General features: G+C 43.1%; 1 protein-coding gene across 7 annotated transcripts in view; it reads right to left on the bottom strand.

Annotated features, from left to right (window-relative positions):
* The window catches only part of SNCAIP (synuclein alpha interacting protein), a 149645-nt gene extending 130140 nt beyond the window's left edge, over nt 1–19505 (bottom strand). For 2 of the 7 annotated variants that reach the window (XM_067033377.1, XM_067033373.1), the window contains exon 1: nt 18713–18902. The gene's annotated coding sequence lies outside the window, so the exon portion shown is untranslated. The other 5 variants (XM_067033376.1, XM_067033375.1, XM_067033380.1 and 2 more) reach the window with 5 other exon arrangements.
* Nucleotides 19506–23688: the final 4183 nt, after the last annotated feature.

Raw genomic sequence — 23688 nt, 5'->3', positions numbered from 1 at the left:
TAAGTGCTATGACAGAAAAAAATAACACAAGGTAAAAGTACAAAGAATGACAGTGGATTGAGAGGAGGCACCAAACATTTTGAATCTGTATCCATCAAAGAAACCAAGGAAGGCAAAGAAGCTAAAAAAGCAGACACTCAGAAGAGACTCACTAAGTTAATACTACAGGTTCGTTCATTCTTCATTATCAGTTAGATAGTCATTAAATCAATAAATATATATATTTTTTATTTCTGGGCAATTCTCCTTAGGATATTTTTACCTTGAAATATATAGTGACTAATATGAGCATTTGGAAAGCAGATTTTAAAGATGCTTCCTGTGAAGATGTTTAATTAGCTAAAATAATGAATAAAAGGGACGAGAATTCCCACCAAAAGGACATAACTAGGTATCATATTTTAATACACTGTGTGCATTAAATGATTGTTCACCACTAACATGTTTTTCATCTCACTAATTCTTTTAAGGAATTGTGTGGGAAAACTAAATGCATTTAGGCTGTACCCTAGCAAACACAGAGTTCCTTGAAGTGGATTTTAGTAAACAGAATTGTCATTTTAAATATAAAACAAGGCAATATTTTACCCACTATAACACATCTACAAAACATGACGAAAGCCAGTCAAAAACAAGAGTTGAAGTGCAAATGCAGTAACTGCTCCCTTTCCCACTTTTGCTAAGGAATGCGGTTGGTTATACACAGAGGTGAGCCCATACTTCACTGTTTGCTACATCCCACTATGCTATAGTAGCACATGCTTTTCTTTTTTCATTTAATCATTAAAACACCCCAGCAAAGAAAGTACCTCCATTTTAGAGGTTAAGTAATATCCTCCAGGTCCTATAGCTAGTAAATGACTGAGCAAGAATTCAAACCAGGCACTCTGATTCCAGGGTCCTCGCTTTTAGCCATTACTCCCTACTGACAATCCCTAGGCTGACAGTCACACCGCTGTAAGCTTCATGTTTGACTGAAAGAATGCTGAATTATATAACATACTTCCAATTTCGAACAATTAATTTTGGACTTAATAATATTATATGTACATGTAATTCTAAACATCTATTTTTAAAGGCTGTCACATTTTACTCTTACGATATCGCTGCTTTTAAGTTAGTCTCCTCTCAGGTTGTTGCCACATAGGTTGCTTCTGCACCTAGACAATAGCTCCTCTCATCCTAATAAACTTGCTGCACCAAAGTTATTAAGACTTGTAAGTTAAACAAAGTAAGTTCCACAACAAGTTCTAAGGAACACATGCTGGGTTCTCTATTCTTCCATCCATCCATCCATCCATCCAACTATCCACCCATCTGTTCAAAATCTATAGGAATCACTATAATAAACTCCCTCCACTTGATTTCTACCATCTCTACCCTAGTATGGATCTCTTTTCAATTCTCACTTGTATTGATAAAATATTGTCCTTACTGTACTCCCTGTAACAAATCTCTTGCCCAATCTTCACTTTCCTGCCACATTCCCTTTCCAAATCATAGCTTGATTTTATTTTTCCCCTTTAAAAGAGATAATGTATGTAAATAAATTAGCACCTTGCCTGGTCTAAGTGCTTTGTCAACACTATTATTTTTGCTACAACTATGAGCCAGACGTGAAGCTGGGAATATGGCAGACGTGAATGAGACATGCTACCCGACATTGAGGGGCCTGAAATCTAGTGGAGAAAAGTAAACCACCTAGCACCACACAGTGGTAGAAACACCTCACCCCAACGTGGGTGGAGGCAGAAGCGGGGAGGAATGAGCTGACAGGGTAAGAAGGCTGGGAACGGGAACAGGAAAATTCCCAGGAGACTAACAGACTGGAGATTACAGGAGTTCCACAACATTTAGTAAGTCTGGAGAAGGGCAGGGGATGGGTCACGGGGCCCAGGAGGTTGGACAAGTGGGCAGGGCCAAAATCCTAAGGGTTTGTATCAATATGTCGCGCTAAGGATTTTGGATTTTATCCATAGGCGATGAGAACCTACTAAAAATTTACTAGCACAGTCACTGATTCGATCACTTGAAAGATCAACTTGGTAACCGTGAGATAACTGAGCAGAAAGGGATGGAGCCGGGTTAGGAGGCTGCTGTGGGAATCAAAGAGAAAGATGACGACAACCTGAATAAAGATACTAGAAATGCACATGGAAGGGAGACAATAATGTTGAAAGTAACTGAATAATTAAGGCAACTTGTTGAGTGTTCGGATGTCGGGAGATGCTGGGGGCGTTCAAGAGAAGGGAGTGTCATGGATAACTACCTGGGTAATTGGGGCCATTGACTAAACTAAGATATTGGGACAGAGTCAAGATTTTGAGGGAAAGGTGATGAGTTTACTTTGGGGGTGTAGGCTATGTGAGAGCTGATGAAACAGCAAAATGCAGATGAGCAGAAGACAAAGAGAATCTCTAGCCCAGGGCTAGAGATAAAAATTTGGAAGTCACAACAGAGGTGATGGTATAAACCTTGAGCATGGATGACACAAGAATCTATGTAGGGTTATTTATTAATATCACTCATTGAAAAAGATACATAGGCTCCCTTTTTCCACACTGGGAAGCAGATTAAGGTTTAGCTCCAGTTTAACATTATCTCCTGCCACTCCACACCACATATCTTACTGTAAAGTCACATCAGAATACTTATAATTTCCCAAGTCTGTCAGACTCGAATACTCTCCCCTAAGTTTTCTGCCTGGTGAACCCCCACTTGGCCTTAAACTCTAAAGCAAATGTCACTTTTCCTGGGAAGCCCTTGATAACCTGGCCACCTTCCTCCCGATTTTAGGTGGAGTTCGTTGCGCCCTCCTCCTTCCTACTACAGCCCTTGGTCCACGCCTCTACTATTGATAGACAATTTTATCCTCGGCTAGACAGAAAGTTCAGAGAAGGAAAAGACTGCTTCTACACAGGAAAAGGTATCAAAGCATGTTTACAAACTGACTGCATAAAGCAATGTGTCCTCCATCTGCAAACACCATCCATTGCTCTAAAAAAACCTATGACTACCCCTGTCTGGCAAGCAGCCACAGAAGGTTCTTGGGTATAGTGTGATATTTTGGGTATGATCTACTAAGAATTTTATTTTATTCCCACATTGCTCATATGCATGTCGACACAACTGATGTGCTGAAAACAGTGCCATCATTTAGAATAATAATTACTATGAATATACTAGTTCCTCTCAGTGAATATGCCACTGTATTTCACTCAAGGCAAAAAATGGGAAGAGAGAAAATCTAAACAGAAGTAGACAGGTGGAAGGACGCAATGGGAGGCTTCACTAGGATCAATTGGGAGATCACCATGGCACTCTGATGTAATATCTCCTCCAGAAAGGACAATTCAAAGACAATAAACAAACAAATAGCTGAGAAAGTTTACATTTGTTAAGTGCCCAATATATGAAAGGCATATTCTTTATAAAGAAAGACGACAGAAACTTTACCTGGATTTGACTTTAAAGAAAATGCTAAATAAAAAGAGATCCAAATGTTCAAATGACAATCATTCCTTCTAGAAGCATTAGCTCTTCTAGAAACAAGATATTTATTTTTGCCACTTAGCTCCTTGAATAGAAGGGACAATCTATAAAACCTTATTTGTACTGACATCAAAAGGCCTTTCAGATTGCTATACCTCCCTTGACTCTACTTAATTGTAAAAAAGAGACATTTCTGAAATTCACTTTCTTTCTAGTTGAATACTTATAAAAATTTTTCCAAGACACTGAAAGATACATCCATATGGTCTGAACTTTCAACAATTATGACAAATTTATTATCAAATGGAAAGACGCTGTAGGATGTTTCATTTTTCAAACTGACCACTACTTCTTCAGGGAATTCATTAGTTTTCATTCTTGACAAACAGTTTAATGAGTGTACTATAAGTTAAAGATGAGATGGCTCCAAATATCACAGAGTGACCTATTTTATGTGACTTAAGAATGAGAACTCTTAGATGGAAGTTAGAAAACTGTGTGTGTGTGCAGAAAATCTACTATACAAGCATCATAACGCTGGTCTCCTATGCAGCTCTGAGTACAAATAAACGTATCTACCCTCAAGAGTCTGTAAGAAATTCAGTCCTAAGGATCATCTGTCTTGATACTACCAAGATGGTATAAATGTGAAAACGCTCAGCATCAGCTCTTACGTTAATTAAGGTGAAGATGCTGAGGTGTCCATGATTCAACTCAATTATTACTTAGTGCTCACAAATAGGATGCATTACATTTGGCATACCCATTTACTCCAAGTAGGTTATGTTTTAATTTACTAAATACTTGGAAGTTGTAGCTTTCTTTTCCAGACATGTTGTGACTGTGTACCCTGTGCAAAGAAACAAGGTCAAAAATCTTTAAGTCATTTTTTAGTTCTAGAAGTGAAGCACTGTGCGACTTTAGCCCTCGACTTCTCTGTTTCAGTTTTTCCACTTTTAACATCTGCAACAGGATAGTTGTTTTCTTCTCATCTTTTTAAAAATGTAAAACACTGTAACAACAATGAATATGACAAACTCAATATTTTGTAATAAAAAACGTTGAATGACGATAATCATATTTAACCTCGTTGAATACTTACTGTGAGCCAATCATTGTTTTAAATTCTAGCTAAGTCATGTCATTCTTACAATGACCTCTGAAACAGGTAACCACTTGTGTTAGGTTCCCCCGAGGAAACAGGTGGCACAACCAAATGCAATTTGAGGGTATTTTAATAAAGAGATCTTTTGCAAAGGTGTGGGCAGAGTTTGGAAAAACTACAAGAGATGGCGCAGTACCCTGAGCTAGTAAGACTAAAGGGGAGCATTTATCAGTATGAAGTGTCTGGAGGAGGACACAGTTACCAGAATTCAGAAAGTGGCCTTAGGGAGGTGCTCGTGTGCCAAGAACAGTGGCCTATAGTCTAGGGAGGCAGCTGATAAGGAGGGAGCCCAGGAATAAATAGTGCAAATTCTCTCTCCCCACCGGCTTGCTCATCTCTTGCTGATGCCTCCCATTGTCCAAACCCAACCAGAAGCCAGAGAACAAAGAAGCCTACTGATTCAGTCCAAATATCTCAGCACACGGAGAAAGGAAGAGAGTGGATCAGATATCCATGATTCTCATTTGATCCAAATCATTCAAAACTTACCTTGAATGAATGAAGTAATCAATAGATACTTGTTAGAGAAAGAAAAAAATAGTATCAAAATATCAAGAGGTTCAGTAAGCTGTCCCAAATCACACACACAGTAAAAGGCTGAGCCAGGCTGTGCCCGTAACCAATGTAGCAGTCTCCTCCATCCACCATCTTTATCCCACACCATTTATAAGAGTGCTGTTGGGTGTTTCAGGTGACCGTAAGAATGACAGGAAATAATCACCACACCCTAAAAGCTTGTAATTTGTGTGCCAGTTTGGTTATCTCACCTTTCCATCTCATTACTGTCAAATCTCCAAATTCCCTTCTAGCATCAAAAGTTCTATAACAGCAGGTCTTAGGCCTCTTACAATTCCCTCACCTATTCCAACTAGCGGCTGAGCAGTTGGAACCTTCCAACCCATGGCATTTTGCCCACTTGTTTGACAGTATGCTGCTTCAGAGGGATGCTCTGAGTATAAATAACACAGGTTACACGATGATATCTTTTGAGAAGACAAGCCTTTAACCTCTGTTTACTGCAGTGGAGTAAGCCTTAGGTCTTATATTATTGATACATTTACTTGCAAGACATGCTGAAGGATTCATTTACTCAGCCAACATGTATTGATCACATAGCGTGTACCTGAAACTGTGCTAGCTACTTGCATAGACTGAGAAAACATTCTTACCAAAATCAACAAGTGGCTTTCTACAGAAATGAGTCAATAATTACCCAGAAGGAAGTTTAAAGTGTGTTAATCACCAAGAGAGGTCATGGGCACATATCCTGGAGTGCAGTCAGAATCCTGCCCCTCAGCAGCACCCTCCCCTTCTTCTCCCCAAGTTGTTCTGAGTTTGGATATAGGATAAAATCCAGTAATAAGCACAAGCCATCTAAAAGCCGATATTGTTCCTCATCACAATCAAGTGTTCTGCTATTTTCCATCTTTTAGGAAGGGCCTCTGCTTTGAAATCTCAGCCCTGTGAACAAGGGCCTGCCTCAAATAGAGCAAACAGAAATTTGTCCCCGTGGGTTTTTTCTTAGTTCTGCTTTTGAGCTTGGGGAGGCCACTCTTTCACGCCTGGTCCTGACTGAAACAGCACATAGAAATCTTTCCTCTTTTCCAGGGACAAGGCAAGTGAGCTGGCATAGCTACTCCCTTTCATGCTGTGCAAGCATTAGCTTTGCATTTTTAAAAACTATTGTACAATGTCACGCAGTGAGGCTTGCCAAAGGGAGGGAAAGGGAATAAAGAATAGCAGAGTTGATTTCCTACATGCAAGTTTTAATGATTTTGGAAAACCATCAACCTGGATTAAATTTTGATACTAATTTGACAGTTTCCCACTAATGGCAAGAATGCAAAACCATTAATTAGCCTCTTGATAATTATACATTAAAGAACAATCTATTTTCTTGGTAATTCTAACAAATGGACAAATTCATTTCATTAAAAACTCAAATACTTGATGAAGCTGATTTCATCCACGAGCTCTAGGTAAAATCACTCTTTCAAATATCATCCAAACGTTTACTTAGGTGCACGTACCTGGGCTTTCTGTTACCAACGAAAGCTCTGAGTGTGCAGGACTTCTGGGGCATGAAATGCATTTACATACATTAGGAAACACAAACAAAGAAGAATCGATCAAGTCTGTTAGCGGGAGAAACTTACATCCCTCTTCTTACTAAATCAACCTGTAACTTGTGAAGAACTCTGTTATTTCCTAGCAACAGGAGTAAACACTGTGCTATATCCTGTGCCTAAGATGTGTAACCGTGTTAATCTGGAGTACTCAACTTAATTAAACATTAGACTTTTAAGTTATATTTTTAGTGCACAACAGTACTGCTAAATTATGATGATCAGTGGCCAAGTGTGCTTATGTCTCCAGAACTCAGGGAATGAAAATGAATCATTATTTTCCATCTTGATATGACTGCTTTTCTCTGAGTTCACGGGCCTCAGAGTTCATTGGAACTGTATGGCTAAAACACAGGTTGGAGACCTCATTTATGAAAATTCCTTTAAACCTTTCACCACTTTGACAAATCCAGTCCAAGCTCACCGAGCCAGTTCAAAAGTAACTCTCAGCCTTTTTATAGGTTTTCAATTACACCAACACAGCACACCACAGCCTTCATGCTGGACAAAGGACACTGCAGATACAGACAGGCACGAGTTCTTTTTAAGAGACTCACATGAAAGCAGCCTTCCCCGAACTGAAGCCAACAGATAAAAAGCACTGTCTGTCTTGAACCATCCTTGACTTATTAAAAAGAGATCTTTGAATTACTTAAATGTGGTTAGTGTTTGGTTATCTACAATTGGATGTATGCTATGATTTTTCTGGCCTTTTAGAATTTAGTCTGAAAAAATATTGGCAGCTACTTTGCCCTCCAACTGTTCCAAATAGTTTTTTTGAGGAATTGTTCAAAACATTCTCTAGACTTCATTCATCCTCCTCCTACATAGTGTGTGACAGCAGGATTTACTTTTCCCTGAATGCACTCTGAGAAACAAAAACCTCAAGGAGGTCAAGGAGCTTTCCAGGTTGAAAATGGGAATCAACTGCAGAAAACAGAGGTTAGGCTTTCTATTTCAACGTACCCTTTGAGTGGGCCTGAGGTAACATACTCTTTTCTGATACAAGAAGTCCTTCTTAAAATGCTTATATAACTTAACAGATCAAACACTGTTTTCTCCCCTTTACAAACTTTGAATTTATTTGAATATGTGATTAGTATGGTTTTGTCACAGTACCAATCTTTGAGATTTGGTTGAATCAATTATTTTAAGTGCCATTTATCATTAGGGGTAAAGTATACCAGCAAGCACATGCACATTAGTTGGTTAGGAGAACTTGCAAAATTTAAATACTGTATGTGCAGAGGCAAACTGACTCAGCCTATAAATCTCCCATTCTCTCAGGGGGTGTAGTGATGACTCTAAAACCACTGGAAACATAGAGAAAGCTCATCATTATGACTCTTAACAGCTCCCTGATGCAGGCTATTCCTTCTTTGTGTATTTAATGTTCTAGATGTCAGTTGGCCTTCTTTGTAATCTCGCTGGGAGGCTTGTCCAGTGGACAAGTTTTGTTTTGGTGTTTGGTCTGTCCTGCTTACGCCCCCTCCCCTACTGCCATTAAATAAGACGTTACAGTTTAACATGCTTAACTGCAGATAAGTTCCCCTAGTATTCAGTATTAGAGGAGGTGAAGCTTCACGCTCAACGAGATGCATAGAAGCTCGGCACGATTCTAGGCTAGAATGTCCCTTTTAACTGTTGAGGCCCCCTGTCCACTCAGTCTGACTCAAATGCAGTTCTGCGGCACCGGACAGAACCAGGGATCGCAAGGCAGGAGCCAGGGGTGGGCCCCCTCCCCCATACCAATCCCTTCCGCTCCTGAGGTTACAAATAACCCTCCCCCATCCTTTAACGCGTTCAATGTCCCAAATGCCAACTGTGGGCCTCCTAAACACTGCACTCTACACGAGGGACAGAGAGATGACCGACACGTTGCCTGCCCCCAAAGGCCCATGTTTGAGAGAGCAGACAGCCGAGTACAACACCTCCTGGTGGGGCGACGGCAGAGGCGCAAGTTAAGTGCTGGGGGGGGGATAGAGGTGGTGGTGGCTGAGTCTGCCCTTGGGACTCCCAGGGCCTCCTCTGAGCCCGAGCCTGCAGGTCACCACAGGAGCCACCAGCCACGTGTGGTGACTGAGGATGGCAAGCATGGCTGGTCTGTGTTAAGAATAAAATACACCCAACTGTACTCAATATCTTGTAACAACGTATAACAGAAGATAATGTAAAAAAAGAATATATACATTTATATATATATGTATAACTGAATCACTTCGCTATATACCTGAAACTAACACAGCATTGTAAATCAACTATATTTCAATACAAAATTTAAAAATTAAAACAATAAAATACACTCAAATTTTAAAGAGTTTGGGGAATAAAAGAATGCAAAGAATTGGTTAATGATTTTTTAAAATATTGGTCACAAAGGGCAATGCTAATACTCTGGATATACTGGGTTAAGTAAAACATTATTAACATTAATTTCACCTGTTTCCTTCTACTTTTCTTACTGTGCCTACTGGAAGATCTGAAATGACCTATGGGACTCACATCCATGGATGCTATTTATTTCTAGCAGGCTGTTCTGGTCACAAGCAGACATTTGGGGAGAAAACCCAGGAGGCTGTCTCGGGGGCAGGTGGGTGAGAGGGGAGAAGTAGCCGTGGAATGAGAGAAGAGGTGACACACGGGGAGCCCAGAGGGGCTACAAAGAGGGAGCAGAGACTGACGGTGTGTTTGTTCCCTGAAGAGTACTTGCCCGCCGGATTCATTTGCAGCAGAGAGATTACAACATGAAGACCAAAACAAGGACAATAGTCACAACACCAATAACCGAAAAGCAGCCTGTGGTTTACAGGGAGCCGTGCTCTGCTGGGACCAGACCGACCAGTCAGCCTTGCCTCCTCTCCATCTGTGGCCTGGAGTCTAGTCACTCTGCCTTCTCACCTGCAAAGGGGGACCTGAGAGGAACTGCTCTGCTCGTGGGTCCCCCTTCCCCTGTCAACCAAGTCTCTGGAAACCTGAAGCTCCCTAAACACCCTGAGAGGGAGGACGGAAAGGGCTAGAGAAATAGACATGTTTGGGACTGGAGTTTTGAAACTACAAAGAATGGAATGAATCCTTTATACTTCCTTTTTCATCCAATTTATCGCACTTTATTTAAATTCTTGGTTAGCCCCCTTCTCTGCTAGATGTGAGCTGGGTGTAAGTGCCAAGACCTCAGGACCCACATCTGTGTGCTGCCGTGACCACAGCTCCGACTGTGGAGCCGGGCAAACAGGCGCCCACAATAAACATCTGTGGACGGGCTCAAATGGAGAACGTGCAGTCATTTGTGTCGTTGAGGATGTGCTGAGTTAAAGTTTCCAGGTGTGTAAATAGCACTCCGGACCAAGTGTGGCGCTCACCCAGGGATGGTCAGGCAGTTGGGCCGCATCTCTCTAGGGATGTTATCTGCTCTGCGTGGCAGGCGACAGTGAGCTGAGACCTTCCCGGCCTTTGTCCACTCTGGCACTGGAAACATTCCAGGAGGCTCCTGAGGCAGAAGCAGCCACTTGACTGACTTTCATCGGGGAAGTTGAAGGCTGAGGGCAGTCAGGACTAACAGAGGCTGGGAGTCTCCCTGGCCAGGTCTCATGCCTCTCCTGGTAAGAAGAATGGAGTGAAGGAGCAGTGATGCAGATCTGGGTTCTGCGTTTAATTCCACGCTCACCGCTTGGCAGCTGGGAGACAAGCAAGTTCCTTCTCCGAACTTCACTCTCCACAGCTTAAAACGGGGCTCATCATGCACATCTTAGGGGCTGGTTGGCTATGATGTGCTTTTCAGAAAGGACTGGCACATGGTGATCATGATAAATGGTTACATGTGATACACAGTAAACACTCAACAATGGCTGTTACCCTTCTTCCAGATGACAGCTTTTAAGCGAGGTTTTTAACCTGGAGGCCATGGAGCCCCCGGAAAGCCACAGATGGAAACTCTTGAAATCAGATACAAAGTGGTGTGTGTGTGAGTGTGCACATCTTTTTTCTCTAAGGAAAGAAACCATAGCTTTCATCAGAGCCTCAAAATGCTCTCAGACTGACAACAGGGTAAGAAACATTCTTAAGCTTCTGCAGCTTCCAAAGTGTTTAGCTCATTTTGTGCATCTTTGGTATAACTTTATGTGTGATTCTCAGAACTAAGCCTCTTCCATGCCTGTCCAAGAGGGCCACAATTTACACATGACAGTACAACCTCTGTAAGAGGCCTTTATGATCTGGCAACGGTAGATTCACGAGAACATAACTGGAATTTCTAAGGTAGACATTCACCTTAATTTCAACTACATAGAGTACTGGTGTCCTTACGTCTTTAAACAACTTTTTCCATAGTGTTTTTGACATAATTGACGGCCAAGGAAGGCAGCTGGAATGTTTTATTCTTAGGAAGCGGTCACTTCATTCCAGAACAACAACAAAAACATCATAATGGATGACTTGGAAGCCCAGTCAGGGATGGGGTCTCCTCCTCAACAAACCCGATGAGGGGCAGGCAGCTCTGCAGGCTCCAGGAAGAGGGAGCTTAGCGGCTTCAACTCTGAATCTTAGTTTTCTCACACGGAGAGGAAGGCTGAGAATGTAACATCTCTTTCCTGGAGCTGCTGTGAGGATTCCCTAAGAATAACTGCAACACAGAGTATGCACCTCAGATATTAACAGTTAGATGCCCTCTCTGCAGTAGAAAGAAAAAGTACTCCTCACCTGATCCCTGAGCCATAGATTCTAGGCTTGAGATTAACTTTGGGCCACTGCTATTTTCCCACCTCTTAAGGCAGCTCTTAGTGACCAAGCAGGAAACGAGCAGTTGGGAGAAGTGCTGCAAAAGTGTCTGAGCAGCAGTTTCAAAGAGAAACTGTCTTCATGTCCAATGTTCCAAGATGCAAATATGAGAATCAAGTTAAAGGAAATAGAAAAAAAACCTAAAAAATCACCTTAAAAACCTGAAGATTAACATTTCAGTACACATATTTCATTCATTCATTTAAAAATTATTGTGCATCCCTGATGTGAGAGGTACTGTACTAAGCACAGGAATACACAGAGACGAGGAAGCACAGTGCCTCGCTGAAGACATTTAGAGCAGGAGTAGAGACACACCAGTATACCCAACGCCGACCACAGGGTCAAGTCCGAGGCAGGGGCTGGGTAAGAGGGGGTGTTCAGCAAAGGCTTCTTGAAAGAATAATACTTAGGTTGTGTCTAGGAGGAGGATGAGATGTTCACTAGGTCAAGAAAGGAGGAACAATATTCCAGAGAGACAACAGCACATGCGAAAGTATGAAAATGAGAGAGAAAATGGACATTTGGTGACCTCAATGTTAGAGAGGTCAGTACAGCATGAGGATTACGTGGAGAGCTAAAAGAAGTGTGCTGCACACCCTCACTCCCATCCATCTGCTGTGTCCAACAGGAGGCAGGGCACACATCATGGGGAATCCTGGAATTCATGGTTAAGAGCTTGGACTTCTTCCCCAGGGCCATGAAGTTTTGAATGGTTCTTCTTTTATGGAGATACAGCTGGCATATAACATTGTATTCGTTTCAAGTTCAAAATATAATGATTTGATATTTGTATATATTATGAAATGATCGCCACGATAAGTCTAGTTAACATCTATCACTACACATAGTTACAACTTTTTTCCTTATGATGAGAACTTTTAAGACCCACTTTCTTAGCAACTTTCAAATATGCAATATATTATTTTTAACTATAGTCACCGTGCTGTATATCACATGGTGATATGACTTATTTATTTTACAGCTGGAAATTTGTACCTTTTGACGACGGATGCATGATTCGATTTTCACTATTTGTTCTTTAGAAAGAGCTCTCGGGCAGTGGTGAGGAGAATGGCCTGGTAGAGTGAGATGGGAGGCAGCATTTTTAGAGGTGAGCTGTGAGGACTGAAACAGGGAGGGTCTAAACTAACACAGGGAAAGAGTAAGATTGAGAGACGGAACAGGAGGCCCTGGTGATTGATTAGGCGGAGGCAGAAAGGGAGACAGTCAGACCAGGACCATTCCCAGGCTTATAGCTCGGTGGCTTAGTGAGATATGCTATGTTCTCTGGGGAAAACAGATGGAACAGGAGATATCTGCTGTTTCTGTTTGCACAGCCTCCACTTTCTCTTCTTTTCAATATTTTCTCTTTAAAAACCACCCGTTCCCTGCTCTCAGGTCATTCGGTTTAAGAGGGCTTTGCTGACCACCCTCCCATGTACCTCTCCTACCTCTCACCCACTCCTCACACTGACTCCCTCCCATTCCTGAAGGCTGCAGGAATGGACCCACCATCAAGGCCGAGCCAAGAAGCATGTTCCCAATCTCTGGCCATAAGAACAGGTTCAGGCATGAGCATATGATCAAAGCGGTCTAATTAGAGTAAATCCTGAATTATTCTCTTTTCCCACAGGGAGTAAGTCTAAAGCTGCTGATGAACATTTTACCACCATGAAGAAGACAAAAGCAGAATTGGATCCTTCCTGAACTTTTCCAATACAGGAGCCAGGATATGTCCCTTCCTACTTGAACACTGGGTTTCTGTGACTTGCTGACAAATACAAAAAGTAAAGACAATTGTGTTTCCAAAAAAAAAAAAACCCGGAGTCTATTTTTGTAAGTGGTGGATTATGAAAATCTATATTACTGTGACATTAGCACCTTAGAACATTTAAATCTGCAAAAGACATTTAGGGACTTTATAGCAAATTCTTTTGTGAATAATGAAAAGCCAGACCAGACTGCTTTAGAAAATGTTACTGTGGCAGATACTGGCACCTTCACTCATTAGGTTAACATTTATTGAATACCTTCAGGGTTCTTAGACTTGTGCAACAGAAACTAGAAAAGCGTATGCTCAGGTTTGAGCTGCTCCATACGAGGCCCTTCCATAAAGAGCAGCACACTGTGATGTGAGCAAGGCCAGGTGTTTCGGGCTGGCCTGACAGCTGCACCCGATGGTAAGGACACCACCGGAATTTCAGCCTAGCCACCAATAAAACAAGGCTGGCGAAGCAGCACCTCGACTGAGCCCTCAGGTGAAAGACGGCACAGAACATGTTCTGAATTCCTCTCCCCTTTAATAAAATATCCACTGACGTTTATGGAGGAGCCTGGATGACGCATTGTTCCGGCTCTCTCCTTTCTCTACTCTCCCTCCGTGAGAAAACCCTGCCACTAGCACAGGTTTAACTGTCATTAGTGCGCTGGCATCTCTATGTAAATGTGCCTAAATTGTCACCTCTTACCCTGCCTGCTTCCCAGTGGCTAGGCTCAAATAAATCTTCAAGTGTTCATCTCTGGCAGATACTGGCTGGTTTTGCCACCCTGTGTCCATTCTCAATTCTGATAGCAGTGCTCCCATGTCCTCTGAAGAAGCACCCACCTATTCCCTACTGTGTGCTGTCTTAGCGGGGCTGTCAGTCAAGGCTTCTGGCTCAGCAGTGTGCTGCCACTCAAACTAGGCCCAAGGAGTTCTCTTTCCTGCTTCACTAAGTCTAAGGGCAGAGCCTTCCATGGGCAGACCTCCAGCTGTGTGCCTCAGGAAAAAGAACTTCAGTTCCTACTCCCCAGACCCCCAGAGAGGTTTTGTTTCTATCCTGAGAGTGGTTCTGACTTCCCTTTGACCCTTAGGATATCCTCCAGGTTGCATTTTGTTTTCTGTTGCTTTACAACTAGAGAAACTTAGCGGTATATAATCCACTGCCATTTAAACTCTAAGCAATAGTGACATTCATAGCATACTCTGAAGCTTGTAAAGTACTTTCACACATTCAATTTATCTCTTTTAATCAACCTTCCTGGGACTGAATTTTTCTCCTCCCCCCAAATAAATCACTTATTGATTTCTCTATTTCTCACAACAGCAAAATCATTCTTTCAGTCACTTAAGCTTTTTTAATTCTCATAATGATTCTGACTGTAATCAGTCACCTAATGATAAATATGGGCTCTCCCAGGTCGATCCCTCCCTTTCCATTCTCTCTGCCTCCACCTTTGTCAGAGCTTTCCTCACCTCCCACCAGCGACTGCTGACTCTGCTACCAACCTACTGTCTCCAGACCATCCTAACGCCGCTGGGAGAGGATATGGCTCAAATTTTATTATTGTTGTCACTCCTCCTCCTCTACCTGTGGTTTTCAGAACAAAGATTATAGCACAACGATTTATAGGGCAATTCCCTAGCCTCAATTCTGGGCTGTCTCCAAGTATACTATCTTATAGTACACTATCCCTCAGCACAAAACATTTGCTAGAACAAGTGTTTTCATACACGTACTAGATTGAAAAAAAAATTGCTACAATGTTTTGCAGCTCCCTCTGATCGTAAGTGGAGTCTTTCAATACCTCTTGAATTAGGGGTGACCTTGTGATTTGATTTGGCCAATGGGAAGGTAGCAAGTATAATACAGTACAAGCAGAGGCTTAAAAATCACCTTGAATTGGGGTTTGCTCTTTCACTGCTTTTGGAACACTGCTTGTCTGCCACATAAAGAAGCCCACACTTAGTCAGCTGGAGAATGGGAGGCACATGCCCCAGTTACCTCTTAATGTGACCTAATAACCGCCAGACATAAATGGGGTCATCCTATAGCTCATCCAAACTACCAGCTGACTGAAGATAACTGAGGAACTCAACCAAGACAAGCAGAAGAGCCACCTAGCTGAACCCAACCTGAACTGACGACCACAGAATCGCAAGCTATAGCGTCATTTTAAGCAACTACATTTGGGTGTGATTTGCTACACAGCAATGGATAACTGATAAAACATCTAAGCTGATTTGGTTAATTTCTCCTGGGAATCCCTTTTCAATTACTACTCAGTGTCTTGGGCACTCAATCATAAAATATCTTCTTTCATCTTTTGTACCATTATTTTTCATGTGTCCTATTTCCCCCTTGTAAGTTCCTTGTGAAGACACTCTGCATATTTTTATATCCCATGTATGTACAAAGTGCATACACAATGACTATTTAGGAATCAATCAGTACTTTTCCAGGGCCCAGCCATCAATCATATCAATTAACATTAATCATTTCAACATATATTTTGATCATTTATTTTAAAAGCTTAAGATACAAACCATAAAATACAAAATCTAGTTATCTAACCTATGTAAAGCAAAAAATCATGCATAGGGGGCTTCCCTGGTGGCACAGTGGTTGGGAGTCTGCCTGCCAATGCAGGGGACACGGGTTCGAGCCCTGGTCCGGGAAGATCCCACATGCCGCAGGGCGGCTGGGCCTGTGAGCCACAACTACTGAGCCTGTGCTCTAGAGCCCGTGTGCCACAACTACTGAAGCCCGAGCGCCTGGAGCCCGTGCTCTGCAGCGGGCGAGGCCACCACAGTGAGAAGCCTGCGCACCGCAGCAAAGAGTGGCCCCTGCTCGCCGCAACTGGAGAGGGCCCGCGCGCAGTAGCAAAGACCCAACACAGCCCAAAATGATAAATTTGAAAAAAAAAAAAAAAGTGCCTTGAGGTTTGCAAGTTACGGCATAAATCTTGATAATAACCATACCTTTTAAAAAATCATGCATAGTATGAATCATATCAGTAACCAGTTGATTAATTCATTTTCAGAAAATTAATTCTTGTAAGTGGAATGTGCACACCAGTCTAAGGGGCACAAGGAAACAAGTATATAAAGGTAAAAGCTTCACAGAAGCAAATGTCTGATTTTCACCAGGAAATTATTTTTCTCCCAAGACACTTTTTCTCCTATGTGGTTTGCAACCCTAATCCGACAGACTGCCAAAAACAAGCCTTCTAAGAGTGTCACTGATTCTCTTGCTGCTGTTCAATTAGATTTTGCATTTAAAAGAGAAATTCCCTTGTGTTTCTTATAATGATGTACCTGCTCCTTGGGAGATTTCCTCTCTTGACAAGAAATGCCTTCAGTATGGCAAGAAAAACAGCTCCAGGCTTTCTCTGATAATATCAGAGATCATTTGTTTGTATTAGACGGTTATGTGGGTTTCCCTCCTCTTAAGAGCAGTAAAGTACCGTTACAATTCCTTCCAAGACAACAGTGCACACAAAGTTTCTTGGCCTCTGTTCTGTATTTCTACTATACACCTGCACAAGAACAACTACTTGGAAGTAGCAAAGCTGTGACATAGTAGATGGAGAAATTCATTTGCTTTAGTCCCTTCCTTTTGGATATCAATCCACAATAAATGTCAAATCAATAAATGCAGCATCATTTCAAATCCACCATATTGTAACCTTTCCTCATGAAATGCTTGCTATAAATAAAATGAAGTTTATGTTCAAAATTGTATAGCTTATTTTTTATATTTAATTTCTAACTGAGATGTCCAAAGATCCTTAAGAGAACCACCATTTTTTTTTCTTCTTGTTTCTAGACCTGGAACTCCTACATATTTGGTTATGGGTAATCTTCAGTTAATACTGCCTTCCAGAGAGACTTCTGCTATGGTGACGAAAATGTCACACCTTTTCAAATAGTTTTAAGGACACCAAGGGTGTTTCCCTAGACTCTAACCAAGCTGAATGTAATTTAATATTGAGATGCATCAGAAATACCCAACAGACATTCTCTCCCAGATGTAAACACATTAACATACTGCTTTCCCACACCTTGTCCTCTTTGCCTTTTAAAATTTCAGTATGTACAAATGAAATACAGATTTCAACCCATTCCCAACTGGGACATCTGCTCCATAATAAGAGAAATAGGTTTTTGCCTTCCTGCAGATTCAGCAAGGAAAGCCGTGCTTGAAAATGACGTGTTTAGAGTGACACCTTGGAGGACTGACATACACTGCACACATGTAATCCTCATAAACCTCCCCAGACAGCCCTTATTTCATTTTGCAAACTGCATCCTGGCTGGGCTCCACAGCACGTGGTGTGTGGTGAGACGGCCCTGCAGTGGTTCTCCCTTCCTCTGGGCTCTTTGATGGACACTTGTCAGTAATAGCCAAGAGGAGTGGGGCCCAGCCACCAGCAACTAAAAAACGGCCACCGACAGTAAGCTTAATTAACTTTCCCAAGGAAAGCCTGTTCCCACAGGAAAAAACACATTTTCCCCCTCCTAGCGGTCCATTGAAAATGAGCAACAATGCTGTTGTCTTTTTGTTTCCCAAAGACTTTCTTCCCTGCAAGCAGTAGCGTGTTCCTCAAAGAATGCTAGTATTTCCTGTGGAAACTGTATGGCTGCCAGTAATGGCTCATAATTTTCCCTCTTTTCTTTTCGTAAAAATGAAATAAACAAAACGTGGCATTTGACAATAGCCAAAATACCAGTTCACCTCACTTACCACCTGCAGATGAAAGTCATCACCACGAAAGAAGGCCAGGAGACAAACACTCCTGGCTAAAACTGACGCGGACGAGCCCGGGACGCAGGACGGCGCCCGAGGGTGGCGGTCGAAGCCCCGGCAAGACGGAGCAGCCAGTGGGCGCGGTGCGGCTGAGCGAGGGGCTCCCCTTGGGCCGTGCCAACCCCAGGCGTCCCTCTTCTGCGATAACTGTTATTGTTGGTGGTGCTGTTGCTATTACTATTACTTCGCCCCTCATTATCTCAGCTCTTAGGAGCCGCGGCACTGCCCATCCCTGCCTCCGATACGATCCCAGGTGGCAGCAAGAATAATACCCACACGAAACCGGCAAATGAAAAGAACAATCCTTTGGAAAGTGAGGCGGGGGCTCTTCCCCCCTCCCCCAAGGAGAGCAGCCGCTTGGCAGCCGCCGCCGCCGTTGCTGTAGAGACCTCCCCCCAAACCCTTTCTGCAGAGGCACCTCCGCTACTCGAGCAGCCGGGACTCGCGGCACAAAGGGGGCCCGGGGCTCGGTGGGAGCCAGGGCGACACCCGCCCAGGTCGCCCGGTGCAAACTTAGAAAGGCTCAGCCGCCCGCGGCGCCGCCCCCCGCCTCCCCGCGGCGCCCGCCCAGGACCTGGACTCACCGGGGGCGCCCGGCGCTGCGGCGGCTCGGGAGCGCGGACTACGGACGGACGGACGGATGGACGGCGGCGGCGGGAGCAGGAACCGCCGCAGGCGGAGCAGGCGGGCGGCGGAGGCGCTGCCGCGGCCCCGCTACGTCACAATGCGGCCGGGCCTCCGGCGCCGCTCCCCGGGCCCGCAACGGACGCGAGCGGGCGGGGGCAGCCCCGGGGCGGCGGGTGCGGAGGGAAGCGGAGCGCGGCGCGGGCGCACCTCGGGGATGGGGGCGCGGTCACCGCTGCCCGGGCTGCAGGGGCCGCCGTGCCCTCGCGTTGCAGTGCGCCGGGTGCCCGCCCCCCTAGGCCCGCGAGCCCCCTCGGCCTGACTGACGGCGACCCTCCCCGCGGCGTCCCCCGCGCGGCCCGCGGCCCGGCCGCGCCGCCTCCTGGCCCTGGACCCCCGCCCGCCCTCCTGCCCGCGGCAGTCAGCAAACCTGCTCTTTCTTCTTTACCTTTCTCTCCGGTACCTCTGCTGCCTTTGCCGCCCCTCAACTGGCTTTCTCCGCTCCTCCCCTCCTACTTTTTGCCCCCGCTTCCCCCTTTCTCCTCCGCCTCCCTCCCCCGCTTGGCCGCCTCTCCCCCCGGAGATGAAATCGCCCCTCACCGTGATCCCTGCGTCAACTGCTGCCACCTCATTGGTCCCCAGACCATTCCAGGGTTCCAGCCTCAGTCGGGAAGAGACTCGGGGAGGGGGGGCAACGGAACATGGGCACTGTCCTGGGAAACTGCTGTGCTTCGGGAGCCCCTGGCAGAGTCCTCAGGGGCTGGCACAGTCCTCAGCCCCCAGTCCTCCCCCTCCCCCACCACGCCAGGCTCGCCCACCCTAGAGGACTTCGCCAAGGAGGGAAGGGCAAGGGGGCTTTGCCCGGAATGTTCTGTGCTCAAGTGTGGGTGGTGGATGGAGGAGACTTTGGTCTAAGCGAATGGCTTTTTAATTCAACAACATTTAACACACCAAGGGTCCTGCAGTAATATTAACTTTACTCTTAGCGTCTCTTTCTTAATGGGGGGGGGGGTCGGGGTGGGGAGCTGCTGGATGAGGCATCCGCAAGTCAGCAGTGGTGACTGCCTCTTTCCTTCCTTGTTTCCGAAATGAACTCAGGAGTGGAAGTATTTATGCTAACCTTGGCTCCCGATCATCTCGCTTTTGCCCTCTGGAAAGCTTTCAATGGTTTTTAAGAAGTCTCTTTCCCGGGAGAGATGTCTCAGAGAAGCTCACTCAGCAAAGCCATTGAGGGCCACACTCTTGCTCCTGGGTGTGGCTGCTTGCCTGATGCTGCTCCAGAGAAAAGTGCGAGGAAGCAAGTTCTCCTCTGTCCGCTTAGGGGCCTCCTCCTTCCCCTGCCAGTTCCAGAAGACAAGGGAGGCGCCACGATCCTGGGAAATTCGGCCCTATCTGGGTTCGTGGCAATAGGGATGTATAGCATGTGTAAGACCGTCACTGAAAACATATTACCAATAAAAAAGGAAGGGCCTGGTTGTTTAAAAACTGTGGTTCCCTGGATGACTAGCGAAATATTGCCAACAGTGCCTATGTAGTCCAGGGGCTGCTTTGTTGGCATTTCAGGAAAGAGGCCATTGTGCTATTTGGAGGACATGGCCCAGCAATCCCTGCCCTGGACCTATTTGAACGAGTACAATAGTCACTGAAATAAGGACTACCTTGAAGGCCCACAGAAGACATTTCACATGCTTTTAATTCCATTTCCTATTGAGAAACTAAATTTCTCTCTCTGCTTTTTGACATCAACAGCCAAAAGCATGTTCTGCAGTGTTGTAATTTGTTTATTGTAATTTATCATATATAAGACTTTAAGTACATACATGGAAACTGGCTTCACGATTTAAAAAATACACATTATCCCTCAGAAGATATAAAATCCGATGACATCATATGGCACTAAAAATACTTGAAAATATTGGGTTTAATTCTTTCACATCTGGTTAAAATAAAAATGCCTCTTTTTTTTTTTTTTGCCTAGTATAAACTCTAAGAAAAGCACATCTTGCTTCCATCCAGTAGATATGGATGGAGTTGGTGTCACCCTTGATATGTTCTATACACAACATACTTTTATTGCCATCCTCTTAAATATTTTGATAGCCTACTTTTTTAAAAATCAAATTTTAACTTATTGAATGAGTAATTTTTTGAAGAGTTATAAATGGCTATTTCCTTCCAACTACCCTAAACATCTACTCTCTCTAACAGTAAGCCAGGTGTTGACTCAGTGTAAATAGTTCAACAAGAAGGAGCTTGATTCTGTTGCATGGTCAGAAAATGGGTTGTCAGAGGAAAGAAAATTTTGTTTTTGTAGCATGCCATAGCCTAAAAGAGCAACCTTTGAGATATTGTTTCAGATATTTTCCCCGTTTGCTTTTTTAGTTCTTTTGTTATGGTTCATTCTGTTTCTAACATCTTTTTTATTACATGTTTACCATTGTTTCCATTTGATTATTTTTACAGTGTAAAAATAAACCTGTGCTTATACACAGTTTCCCACATAGGTGATGAGTTTGCCTTTACTTGGACTGTTTGTTGGTTTGCTTCTCCTGTGCACAGTCTTGCCAAATCCTAAACCACAAATTGATATACCAAAGTGTGGAAGTAGTGAAGTAATTGGGGTTGAAACAGAGCTAGATTTTAGACTGGAAGGCAAGAAAGCCAGCTTCCTCAGAATAACATTGACTTCTTATCTAGCTAATAAACTGTTCTGCCCACTCCTTCAGTGGCTTCTTACAACTAGTCTCTAATACTCAGTTTTCTATTCCAGCAGCTGCCTCTACAGGCTAGTACTAAAGATGGAATGGTTTACCAGCCATAGCTACTAGATTATTTACCCATTTTTAGAATTCCCATGCCTGTCACAGGGTGGAGTATGCAACTCTTAGAGCATTTAGTATATTTCTGCTTCATGTCCATTTCTATTCCCCTTCTATTCAATTGTCAGTTTTCATTAAATGCCAGGGAGTTCATACTACTCATAGTTGGATCTGTGACACTGAACAGATTTTTATATTCAAGGGTTAGCTACCGAAAATAATTAGTACAGAAATTCATTTCACTGTATATCATCTGCCAAAGAGTTGCCATGTAATTATTCATTCAATTATTACAATTAAACAGCTGCCTCTTTCTTTTTACAGTTTCCATTATATATCTTTATTGTGCTACAAAAATTGGATAAACCTGCTACAACACTGCTAGTGATCAAATAGATGCCATTTTATTTTCCATTCTTTAAGTGTTGATTTGCTTAATAAAACATCCACCTCTGCATTAAAGGTTCAGATTTTTATTTCTCATTGCAGAGTCTGGATCACGGAAGAGAGCCCTGTTTGGGGTCCTTTCTGATTTCTGGTTGGGACCTATAATTCAGCTGGGCCAGACTGTTCTTTTATTCTGGAGTCAAGTTTGCTTTGTTTGCTGTACAAATGTATATGGTTAATTATAAGATATGTATATCAAGAATCAGATCACACTTCATATGCACATGTGATTGGATTAGTCATGATAGGTTAGGTTATGCTGTGGTAACAAACACTCATGCAACAATAACCCCAAACTTGCATAGATCATTAAAAATGTATTTCCTGCTCTCACTATATGGCAATTTCAGGTCAGCTGCATCTCTGATTCATATCTTTTTCACTTTAAGACTCCAGCGTAATGAAACACCCATTAACAGCAATGTTGCTGGTCATTCTAGTGAGGGAAAGAGAACTTGAAGGTCTTATACGGGGAATTAAATGCTCCAGCTCAGAAGTTACACGTGTCACTTCTCACAACTCATTGACCACAACTAGTTATGTGGCTCCACTACTCACAAGAGGACAAGGAAGGGCATCCTACAATATTACCCAGATATTTGGTAAATAATAAGATGAGGAGGTATGAACATATTACACTTTACTGTAGATCTTATAAAACAGGAGAAAAATCTCTGTGCATTTTACAAAAAGCCATAGAACTGAGGTATGGAAATAGATGATGAACAGAAGTATAAATTCTATAGCAGTTTTAACTTCTGAAACAACCACAAAATCAAGAGCAAAGAAATGTGACTGATAAAGAATGATTAGGAGCCCAGGTTTTTAACATTTTTGAGTTTCACAGAGAAAGGAATGGTTATAGAAACACACGGTTTTACCCAGTTTTCCACCTGGTTATAGGATATTCTCACATGTTCTCCCCACCTCCTTTTCCCAATACAGACCTCCTTATCTTTGACTTCTTTGGACAGAGCTTATCTTTGCTATACCCGTGGGTGTTTTTGTGTGCCTGAGGTGAAAGTGACTAGGAATTTTTCATTCTGACCTGTTTTCTATGGTCATTTCTTCACTTTCTGGTGATTTTTTTTCCCTTCAATATTTCTTCTTTTCTCTCTTTTTGGAGCAAGTTTTAGCCTTTTGCTTCATCTTAGCACTTCTAATAAAGTTAGAATTGGAGAGGGAGATGAAATTCAAGCCCAGGAGCTTAGCTGCTTATGATACTATAGCAACTTCAATAAAAGATTGGGTATAGAAGAAATTTTATGCATTGTTAACCTGATTCACTGAGATATTCCTGAGATTCCATTTAATCCTATTACAGTGCTTTACCTATCCTTACAGATCATTGGCAATTTTGTTGTTGGTATTTTTAAATGGAAAAAATTAGACCGTGTACAAAAATACAATCAGATGAATGTCTTGCCATGTATTCTGCAGCAGCCTGGGGCAAAAACACAAAGAAAGTATCCATCAGGGATTAAGGGGTTTTGGATAAATCAACTGATTTGGGACCATGATTTTCCACTGTGTTCCTCTTCCATAATGAACCACCAGCAGGGAGCAAATCTGCTATAAAACTGCTGGGATACCTAGAGGAACTCTGGATTCAAACTCTATACAAAGTTTTCATGGCTGGATTTAACTATACTTACTTTAACCCCATAGTC

The sequence above is a fragment of the Kogia breviceps genome, chromosome 4, assembly GCF_026419965.1.
Source record: "Kogia breviceps isolate mKogBre1 chromosome 4, mKogBre1 haplotype 1, whole genome shotgun sequence".
Taxonomy (NCBI): domain Eukaryota; kingdom Metazoa; phylum Chordata; class Mammalia; order Artiodactyla; family Physeteridae; genus Kogia; species Kogia breviceps.
This window is presented reverse-complemented; position numbering and strand designations above follow the sequence as displayed.